The following is an 11,715-nucleotide window of genomic DNA, read 5'->3' on the forward strand; positions in this document are numbered from 1 at the left end:
AGGGATTTTATAATTTTTCTAATACAGGTTAATTAATATATATTTTAATTTGGCTTTTAGATATTTATTGTATAGCTCTGTTTTTATTTACCTGTAAGCCGCCCTGAGTCCCTCGGGAGAAGGGCGGGGTATAAATTAAAGTAATAATAATAATAATAATTTTCCATTGCCATGATTTATACATCAGAGATTTAGGATTGTCAATCACATCCTCATGTATGATATTTGCATTTTCCAGTTTTTGAATAGGTGTAACCCTCTGCTGTAGCATTGCTGGACTGTATAGTTATGATCTTATAGCTTTGGCCAAGGGAGATGTCCATTTTAATTGTTTCTGATTCTTTATAATGCCTTTTATATCATGATTTTCTTAGGCTATGTTATTTCCACATATCCTCATTAACTCCAGCCAAGTGGTAAATGGCAACTCTCTGGTCTATTTATAATAGCAAAACAATATACTAATGGAATCAAGGAAGGTAATATGAATATACATGAATATAAAATAATATTTCTTTTATTCTAACATCAAGATGTACTGCAATTAGGTTTATTAAGCCCCCTTTAGCCCCCTCATCTTTTGACCCCTCTGGCTCATTTAGAAAAACACTTATAATCAAGAAATACTCACATTATTTTCCATCAACCAAGTTTCTTGAAGAAAAATCATATCATAATCTTTAGAAAATGAAGGCATTCTCCATCTATGCATTTACCATCCAACCATCAATGTTCAAAGATAAACATTTAATTGTAAAATGTTTTCAAATTTGTTTTTTGTTGATGAACCTATTTTGGATTTCGATCTGATGATTATTTTGTTCTACTTCTTCACAAAGTTGTTGTGTTGGAATATGATATATCTGTTGGCCTGTCATCCTTTATTCCTTTGAAGTTTTTGAACTATCTTCTAGTCTTGTTCTATTAAATTTAAAATTTCTTGAGTATTTTCATAAACACAATTATTTTTAATCCCAGGAATATTTGATGTAAACTTATAGATTGCATCCTGTCCTTCCTTGAAGTTCAGTTTTAATTCCGGTTATAATAATAACAATGATAAAGTTGGAAGGGACCTTGGAGGTCTTATAAACTCCTGCACTCTTTGTCTTCATTATCTTATTGATCTCAGCTGGCAGTGAATTTTATCGTGTTCTGCAAATCATTGGCTGTTCTAGATTATGTCCATTTGGATAATTCCCTTCATGATGATTAACAACTCTATATTGTTTTGCCAGACTTCTTTCTTTAGATAGCACACATGTTCTTGGAGATTTACTTCTGTATTAATGAGACTTTTTCCTCTGTTCTTTCACTATGTCTAGCAGGATTATTATATCCAATAACCTTCGCTTATGTTATATGCAGAACCTCAATTCTTTGTTATTTCCCATGTTAACAGGTTCACGTAGTTTTTATAAACTTCACACGGTGTGTTGTTTTCAGTTTCTTATCCCTACCCCTAAAGATTTATTTAACAAACTCTTTTTCTTCATTCCTAAATTAGGCATTGTTATAGATTCAAATGTCATGACTGTTCTGGCATTTATATAATAGTAAAATAGATACTCAACTTTTATCTACTGCTGAGAGGTGAATTATATTTACAGATTGCATCAGATGAACAAAGTACATAGGAAAGTGGCAAACTCCCTTTTATTAAATTTGTAGATGCTAGATAACTACCTGTTCAGGATATTTTAATTGGGATTCTTGCATTGGACACAATGGCCACCCCTTCCAAAATTTATGATTTTTTAAAATTTATTTTTGCCTATAATCATTCTATTTTACATGCAAAGTTATATACTATGCTACAAAAGGAACCTGTATGTTGATTTACTGATTATGTAATTGATTACTGTCCATTAAATATTCTTCTTACTATCATTTTTGCTGTCCTCTGATTTCATAGGTAGATCATTACTGTGGAGTATGGAACATCCTGAATGGGAAAGCTTTCTCATATAAAGTCTGTTGGGGTAATATAAAATCAGGTAATATTTTGCTTTTATTGCATTACTACATTGGTTCTGTTAAAATTGTTCCCATATATGCTCCAGAGTCCTTGATATTGAGGCATTTATAAATTTCATAAATAAATAAATGTGGCACCAGCTGCCTGCTAGACAAGCTGCATTATTTCTCTGCTCCTCTGGGCAACCTGATGATAATTTTTAGCGCTTTCGGGGAATGCAGAGAGAAGTAAATGGCCAAGCAGTTCCTAACCTAATCTAAAACTGCTGCTGCCTTCTTCCCTGCTGCTGCTTTAATTCCGGACGGCTTTATTGAAGAACTGTCCAGAACTGGAACTCAGAAGGGACTCATATTGCTCCTATAGCAGTTGTCATGCATGATGGACTGATTACTGTAGGCTATAGGTTTGCCATCAGTACCGATTCAGTCAGTATCTTTTGTAGACTATTTCTTCACAATTTTATCCTCACAATTTCTCCAAAACCACTAGACTCTTCCAACCAAATCATCAAGGTCAGCAGGCTTGCTGAAGTACAGCCCTCAAGGCATCACACCACAGTGCAAGAAAAGACAGAAGAAAAAAACACAATAACAATACAACCTACACCTCAATTTTCAGTTTAAATAAGTTTCTGTACTAACGTACAGATAGTCTTCGACCTATGACCATAATGCAGCCTGCCCATTATGGTGCTCTCTCTCTCTCTCTCCCTAATGCGGTCATTAAACAAAGCATGGGTGCCTCAGGGATGAGGAAGGCCGAGAGATCTAGCGCAGACGGAGGCCGTCTGCCTCGGGACACCCAACTCCTACTCCACACCCTGAGATACCCCATGCTCCGCTTCCTGCCTCTTGGGATCCCCATAATCCTTGGGTCTGTTTCCCACCTAGTCCCCCAGGTCCCTGCAGGCTTTTTCCCCCACTGGGTCCCTGCAGGACTTTTTGCCCCCTACCAGGTCCTCACAGGGTTTGGGCCTCCTCCTCACTCCTGTTTTATTTGTTATAAGTAAAAATCAGTTCATGACTGATTTATGCATTAAGAGACATTTGACTGTTAATCCTAAATATTTTTGTTCAGACAGATAGGTTTTTGAAGAAATTATAAGGAAAAATAAACACCTACCATTTCATTAGCTAAAGTGAGGTGATTTTGGAGGGAGGGGTTAACTTACCAGATATTCAAAAATATCACTGGAATATTTTATTGACTATATCTAATTGGAATAATTTAGCAGAGTATCAGGCTTTGTGAACCTTGCTGGAAAGTTTTATTTCCATTTAGATTATGGGAACTGCTAGGTTGACATATTGACATATAGTAGAATGTGTGTTTTGTTTCCAGGATAACAAGCAGCTAGCATGTTTCAGCCCTGTTGAATCACATATTGGATTTTGATATTGAGGCCCATGAATATTTATCTTTATGGAAGAACTCTACTTTAAAATTTGGGAACAAAATTCATGTTGGAAATTGTGGGTTGAATCTTGAAATGTTATGCTTAATACCAATAATTTGGGATCAGAATTTACATCATTAAATAATGTGGTCATAAAGCACAATGCCACATGACTGCACTACCTAGTGATGGCAATCCTAGCAAACCCCACTGTTAAGTGAGGACCTCCTTGTGACTTCTTGCCTGTTTCTAACAAACAAAGTCAATGGGGAAGCCAACAGGAAGTTACAAGTCTTGAGTGGCTTGTAAGCAGGCCAGTGAGTGGGTAAGTGGCTGCCACAATACAAACTTGGGTGGACAGGAAGTGGCAGCTGCAGGCACAGAACGGTGTGCTGATGGCCAAGTAGGGGTGACTGCTTACAGGTGCAGGAGAACATGCAAGTAGCTAGTGTGACCAGCCAGGCAGGTGTACTCTATGTAGTGTGTGGGAGGGTTACTATGGGCAAGTGTGTGCTACAGAGCACAGGCAAGGAGGTGCTGCTGATGTAAGGAGTAAGAGATACCCAGGTAGCTAGGCTCCATGGGAGAAAAAAATAGCAGGAGCAGGAGCAACTTAAGGAGTCACTGTGTCACTTATGGCAGCGCCCCCGACCTTTTGGGCACCAGGGATTGGTTCTGTAGAGAGAGTTTTTTCCGCGGACTAGAGGGGGCGTGGTTTCGCATGCTGCCTGCATCCTGCAGATGGGACTTTCCTTGTTTGTGCGGCCCAATTGCTGGCACGCTGCGGACCGGTCCCGGTCCCTGGACTGGGGATTGGGGACCCCTGACTTATGGGGTGCTATAGGGCTCCACGGTTTCACTTCATTTAACCTTTACATGAAACTGCTGGATCAGCTTATCAGCATGTAGATGATGCCCGACAAAGGAACTCAATCCTAGGCCAACCAAATGATGCTGCTGAGGTCGTGTCCCACTGTCTGGAGATTGTGTGGACTTGGATAGGAAGAAACAGGCTCAATCCAGACAAAACTAAATGGCTGCGGAAAGTTTAACAGCCACATAAATCACTGAGAAACCCTATAATTCTGTTTACAGTAATCTTAAAACCAGTATGACACAATATTCCTTGTATTTGGATTTTTTCACTGATATTTCTATTGGGATTTGTGATCTATAAGGATTGAATAGCATCTCCCTTACAAGACCAGTCAACTACGCTACTTTTTTATTTTTACTAAAATAATAAAATTATGGTCTAATTTTATTCTTTGAGATATTACTTAGAAAATTTGAAATTTCATATATTGTATTTAAGATGCACTATATAGGACTTTCTTTGGACATTTATATCTATTTATCTATCTTCCTAAGTTTAAAAATATTCTTTAAGAGCTGTCCACAGAGACCAACAAAGAGCCAATTTCAGCCAGTTCTCCATAGCTTCCAATTATTTTGTATCAAGCTGCTTTCAGTATACCAAAGAGAACCCCCTAATGGCCAATTAAATCAGCATGAAAGCTTCTTTGCATCAATGAGATAGCATGCAATTGACAAGTTGATCTCTAGCATCCAGATTCCACCTTTAAAATATTTTTGGAGCAATCTTCTCCATTATGGTGCCTTACAGATATTTTAAATTACATTCCCAGAGTTGAGAGGCAGCATGGTCAACATCTTGGAGTTCTGGAAATTATTGCTCACTACATGAGGAGACTACCAAATTGGACAAAATTATGTTACTGTACCAAAGCACTTTTTTTGTTTGCATATGGAATATAAAGATTTATTCCATTTGGTGTCAAAATTCTTGATCTGAAGAAGTGAACATATGAACCTATTATTTTTTAGATTGATCCATTTCATAGGCCTATTGTAAGAATAAAATAATATGACTAGAATGAAGAGGAAAATTATTATTTCATTAAAGCTAATGTTTCCTTGCTATCATTCTGAAATAGTTACCAATGAAAATTATTCAGCTCTTTTTAAGGTAGCACTTTTTGCCACATTTTTCTTTCTTCAGTTTCATTTCTCCTTCAAATATTTATCACTGCCTTCCCTAAAAGTATAGGTGGGCGAACCAAAACAGCTGATATTTAAGATAAAAGGGGCAATCAGATTCCCTATTAATGAGGTTCAGGACATCAAAGTAATTCCTGGTGTTCTCCTTGAAAGTGATGGAGATGTACTGAAGCGCATGTTGTGTAAAGTAAATTGGCTGTGTTCTGCTTTAGCTTGGCTTGGAACTTGCATATGAGCAATTAGTGAACTGTTCCAAAATCAGTCTTCGTTATGTTTTTGCTGTTACAATTACACTCTTCCACTTCATTCTGGCAATAATATAGCCAATTTGATTTCTATGGATTGGCAGATATTTGTAAGTCATTTTTCTGCTTCATTTCTCTTATATCCCATTACATCTTCCTCCTTAGAACTTCCAAAATGTGGCATTTCAGAGTGAACCTGACCCAAAACTCAGACCCCCTTGTCTGCATCAGTGATCATGATGGATTGTATCTACAAAGGGGGAGGTGGTATGAGGAACTACAATGAAGCGGCAGTTTCTTAGGAAGGAGGGAACACATTCAAGGTTGGGGGGCGGGGGGTGGGACATAGCATAATGGAATAACAGAGTTGGAAGAGACCTTGAAGATCTTCTAGTCCAAGGCTTTTCAACCAGTGGTACGGGTACCACCTGTGGTACATTGGCACCTACCATCCTAGAAAAGTGGTAGCGGGGAAGGGGAATGAGCTGAACCGGTGGCAGCACTGCACAAGCCTGAGCGAGAGATGGCTGGAGCTGCAGGGCTGTCACGGCTCAGCGGAAGCGCCAGGATCAGTGCCAGGCTCCAGCTGGAGCTCGGCGCTGATCCTGGCACTTCTGCTGAGCCCAGAAGAAGCACCGATCAGCTGGAATGTTGAAGCCTCTCCAGGGTCTTGTGATTTACATTCAGATACTTGGCAACTGATTCATATTTATGATGGTCACAGTGTCCGAGAGTCATGTGAAGTAACCAAAACCTGCTGCAACCATCCAGCAGATGGGGGGAATAAAAACCTCAGACAGGAGGAAGAGCGCCGCCGGGTGGGCAGGCAGGTGTCTTGCTCGGCTGTGGCTTGGGGGGCACTTTTTTCAGTGCCATTATAACTTTGAACAGTCACTAAGTGAACTGTTGTAAGTCGAGGACTACCTGTACTTCATCAGTTTTTTCCTTTTTTCCTTTTTTTTTTGTCATCAAGTTTTTGACACCTTGCTAGGCGATTGGTGGTACTCGGATACTGTCATATCCTAAAAGTGGTACAATGGGTGAAAAGGTTGAAAAGCCCTGTATAGTCCAACCCCTTGGTCAAGCAGGAGACCCAAAGATGGATCAGAGACGAAAGAGATTTAGAACAGCGACTCTCTAGAATCTCTCAGGGTAAATATATTAGGGTGAGAGTAATACAGGTTTAAGTCTGGAAAAATTCTGTCTAAATATGAACAAATAAAGAACTGAATTTTGGCTGGACTTTTCTATGTCATTCTTGGGCTGGCTGGGACAGTGATTGAAAGACTTACTTGGATATGTTATATTAAAGGACTTTTTCATAATCCAGTTGAAACTATTTGGTCACTGCCCCAAAGGTGCTTTTTCAAGAGGCAACTGGACTTGTTTTTCTTTGAAGATGTTTCGCTTCTCATCCAAGAATCTTTTGGGATGCTTATGATGACAAAATTAAATTAACTACTAAAGGGCAACCAAGTTCTACAAAAAAGATGAGCCTCTTGAGAATTCTGAGCTTTAAACAGTATGTAAAATTCAGCCTGTTATATGCACTTCTATTTTTATGTATATTTTTTATTACATTAAACAACAGCAGGAAAATGAACAGGCGTTTTTGCAATAGGATTAGTTAAGAAAATAATATCAACAACATGACTGTGTTAAAAAAAAAAGAAACTGTGTGCTGTAGGTTTATATTATTTTGTTCTACAAAATCAAAACAAGCAGCTTTATGTTTCCTTAGGTATCATGACCATTATCTGCCAGATGAGTCAAGATCAGTCAAGATGGTAAAATCTAGCCAGATGCAGAAAACTTCACAGTAAGCATCGAGAACTGCAGTTTCCCAGAGAACTTGGGGGAATAATATATTGTCAGATGCCACTACTTATCAAACTTGTTACTTTTGTGGTGAGGTGGGAATACCTTGATGGGAGAAGAATACAGTCTTAGGAAAACGTTATAGTTTCCACCACCACCACCACCATCAAAAAAAGAGCATTTTAGACTAAATGCAGTTTAGAAATCTGTCTGAACCATAAGAACACTTCCATTACAGCAGTGGTGGCGAACCTATGGCACGGGTGCCAGAGGCGGCACTCAGAGCCCTCTCTGTGGGCACATGCAATGTCGCCCCAGTCCTAGGCCTTCAGCTGGGTTTTATAAAACCTTTTCGCTTTAGGCCTCCGCCGCCGTGTGCAAAAAAAAAAAAAGGTTCAATCAGTCAATTTTAACTTCTCGCGGGAAAAAAAAGATCTTGCAAAGTTGGAAGTGATTGAACTTTTTAGTCTCACCCAGTCTGCCTTTATCACCGCAGCCACGCCCACCCAATGGGCCACACCCACCCAATGAGCCACATCCACCTGGCACCCAACGATGCATAAGTGGGTTTTGCGTTGCAGTTTGGGCACTCGGTCTCTAAAAGGTTTGCCATCACTGCATTACAGGAACACATTATACCTCAGTCCTATGCCCATGCAAAGATGTTTATTTATATAGTGGATACATGTAACTATACGTCTATACTCCAAAAGAGTTACAGGCTGTCTGAAGATGAGAAAGGCAGGGTTAATGGTTTTCAGGTCAGGTTTTTCCCTGATCAGATAACTATTCCTGAATTGCTTTTCTTTCAGTTAGATTCCAGGTGCATATTAAGTTATATAAGGTCATGAACAATACCGTAGTATCCTTACACTGGAAAATAAAAGATTACATAATACCCTTAAATAAACCTGAAAATAAATGCTAAGTAACCCAATACCACTGCAGTGCTCAATGAACTGTGCAACTTCAGTTATATTATCTCTGTGAGAGAGTTTGCGCTAAAAGAAATATTTTGCAAAAGCAAACTTCAAGATTTGGGGATTCGCACTCCCTGTCTAGAATTATATCCAACACAAAATACACCTCTTTTTTCATAAAGCATCATCTGTTCTGTGCATGCATTTTTTATTTGTTTTTTATAGTTGCTGCCTTGAGTTACAAAAAACTCAAGGCAGAAAACATACCCAACACACTTTCCTCCTATTTGGGCTGAGAGTGACTGGCCTGGCCCAAAGTCATCCAGCTGGCTTCCATGGCAAGACATGAACTCCTGGTTTCCTGCTTTGTAGCCTGGCACCTTAACTGCTAGACTAAACTTTCCAAATGGCAGTGCTGCTTTAATTTATGTTAATTTCAGTGCCTTTTTGAAGAACTGATTTCTCAATTCTTACATTAGCAATTCAGTTCCTCAGGATGGGGAAATAATTTCTCAACCCAACTACTATTTAGGCAACATTCATAGATCAGAGATACTGTATGGCCTAAACCAGGGGTAGGCAACCTTAGCTCTTTTATGACTTGTGGACTTCAACTCCCAGAATTCCTGAGCCAGCATAGCTCATAAAAAAGCCAAGGTTGCCTACCCCTGGCCTCAACAATTAAAACAAGGATAGACAACTTTTAGGGGGTTAGTATACATTTAGCATTTTGAAAAGATGGGTCACTAGATTCAAATACTGGCTAATTATGATGGATGTGGCCATTCACAAAACACCCATTTACCAAAAGACAAATTAATCTTGCAAAGAAGCGCAGATCCATGCAGTTCAGTATATTTGTAGTAATTCTAGCAGCTGCTAGATGGACCTCTTAAGTTTGTACATTTAGCCCACTACTGGTCTTCTTTTTATGTTAATATAGAGTTTAACACTGAACCAGGAACTAAACTAGATACTTAGGAGATATAACTATACATGGATTTATGCATGGATCTATTTCAGAATAAGGTCATGATCTCAAATAAATCTTCTGTTTGTTTATCCACCAGTTTTCTGTCAATCTTCAAATCAACACAAAAGTCTATAAAACTTGTTTTGCGCAACATTTCTTGATTTGGATCAAGCAATAAGTCATGACTGACAGGTTTGGAACAAGTCTAGTTCAACACCAGTTGGAACTTTGAAAAAATGTTTATACATGGGTTAATCACAGTTACCTTGCTCATATAAAATAGGAAAGTATGATTACCTGAAGCCTTGAACTGAAGGATCCCCAAATCACAGGAAAACATGAAGCAAAAACTTTGGAATTATAGTACCTCGGTTAGCACATAGCTTAGATAGTTGGAAATATTAACTAAAATCTCCCTTCGCCAATTCTTTCAGGAAAAAAAATGTTGAGGATTATCCTGCTTAAGCTATGCTTTAGAACACCTTCACTACATCCCACCACAAACTAAGTTAAGACAGATTCCAGTTTCATTATTAGTTATCCTAGTTGTAATTATTAGATTTTTATCACATCTTTATTATTTTATAAATAACTTAGGGTGATGAACATACATAATAGTCCTTCTTCCTCCTGTTTTCCCCACAACAATCAACTTGTCAGGTAGGTTGGGCTGAGAGTGAGTAATCCAAAATCATCCAGTCAGCTTTCATACTTAAGGCAGAATTAGAACTCACAGTCTCCTGATTTCTTGACCAACATCTTAATCATTACACCAAACTGGTTCTCACACAGAGATATAGAAGTAGAATTAAGACTCAGGCAAGTTGGAAAAGCTTCTATTAAGATACACAAAGCTATAGCCTCATAAATTTGTCTACAGATGACACCAGATGAAATGAGGTTTATGTTATTTCTGGGAGAATGAATATACTACAGAACAAGTTACATTTTCTGGCCAAACCAATACATTTAAAAATAACAGTCCTGTTTGACACTCTTTATATTCTCAAATGACATATCGGCACTAATATCTTTGTCTAATATAATACACTTCCTCTAAGCATAATTTTTTCTATGTGAAGTTATTCTCAAAACCAGTCAAAATAACATCAATCTTCAAAAAAAATGGTAATAATAAAAGTGAACCCTGAACATTTCCATGAAATGGCCATCAGCATTTGAAACAAAAAGTCACCCTTGAATTTTACTCAGAGTAAAGGCTGTTTGGGATACCACTGATACTCTGTTTAACCCAATTTCCCTTAAAATGAACAAAACATCTGAATTGCTTTACTATAACAACCTTTGACTGAAAGAGCTATTCCATTTCCTGTGATTTTCTTGTTGTAGGTCAGGCATGTCAAATCTTGTTGTAGGTCAGGCATATTGAGCCCACAGGCCACATGTAACCCTGGACAGCTAGTAATGCAGCTCCACAAGATTGTAAACTTTTAACATTATGTGATTTATATACATTAACTATATTATATATTTTATATGCAGCTGAAGACAATTCCTCTTCACTCAATGCGGTCCAAGCAAACCAAAATGTTGAACAGCTATGCAGATCATTATGTGTATGTATATCAGAAGATTTCTTTCTTAGATCATTATGCACGTATGTACCAGTAAATCATTATTACAGGATACATAATTGGGTTGAAACATATACAGCCTCTCTTCAGGATGGTGAATGTTCCAATCCTGTTTATATGAGGAAATAAATACATTGTGGCCCCCTAAAAAAGGACATTATAGGTAGTTTACAAACAACATGACTCCAGTATAAAACAGTACAGGTAGTCCTTGACTTACAACCATTCATTTGGTGACTGTTCAAAGTTACAACAGCATTAAAAAAAGTGACTTACGATCTTAGCAACGTCCATATTGTCACCTGATCCAAATTTGGATGCTTGGCAACCGGCATGTATTTATGACGGTTGCAGTGTCCTGGGGTAATGTGATCATCTTTTGTGACTTCTGACAAGCAAAGTCAATGGAAAAGCCAGATTCACTTAATAACTGTGTTAGTAAAATAACTGCAGTGATTCACTTCACCACTATGGCAAGAAAGGTCATCAAATGGGGTAAAATTCATTATCTTACTTAGCAATGAAAATTTTGGGCTCAGCTGTGGTGGTGGTAAGTCGAGGACCACCTGCACAAGCACGGAAAGTAAGTGAACCAGCAATTGCAACATAGTAGAGATATGGTGTTTATCTTTGGAGTGTACCTCTTCACATCAAACATTACAGCATCAGCTCCAGCTTTCCACATATTTTGCACTATGAAAAATAGTGACCTGCTTTCAATATACAACAGATGTTAGAACTTAATTGTAAGCAAGGATTCTTTCTTTT

The 11,715-nt window shown here is 38.2% G+C and overlaps 1 protein-coding gene across 1 annotated transcript in view; it reads right to left on the reverse strand.

Moving 5' to 3' along the window:
- TTC39B (tetratricopeptide repeat domain 39B) overlaps positions 1–11,715 on the reverse strand; it is a 59,330-nt gene that overhangs the window by 47,040 nt on the left and 575 nt on the right. The gene's annotated exons all lie outside the window — the stretch shown is intronic.

This window comes from Protobothrops mucrosquamatus, unplaced genomic scaffold (assembly GCF_001527695.2).
Source record: "Protobothrops mucrosquamatus isolate PMUCROS unplaced genomic scaffold, P.Mucros_1.0 scaffold1045, whole genome shotgun sequence".
NCBI lineage: Eukaryota > Metazoa > Chordata > Lepidosauria > Squamata > Viperidae > Protobothrops > Protobothrops mucrosquamatus.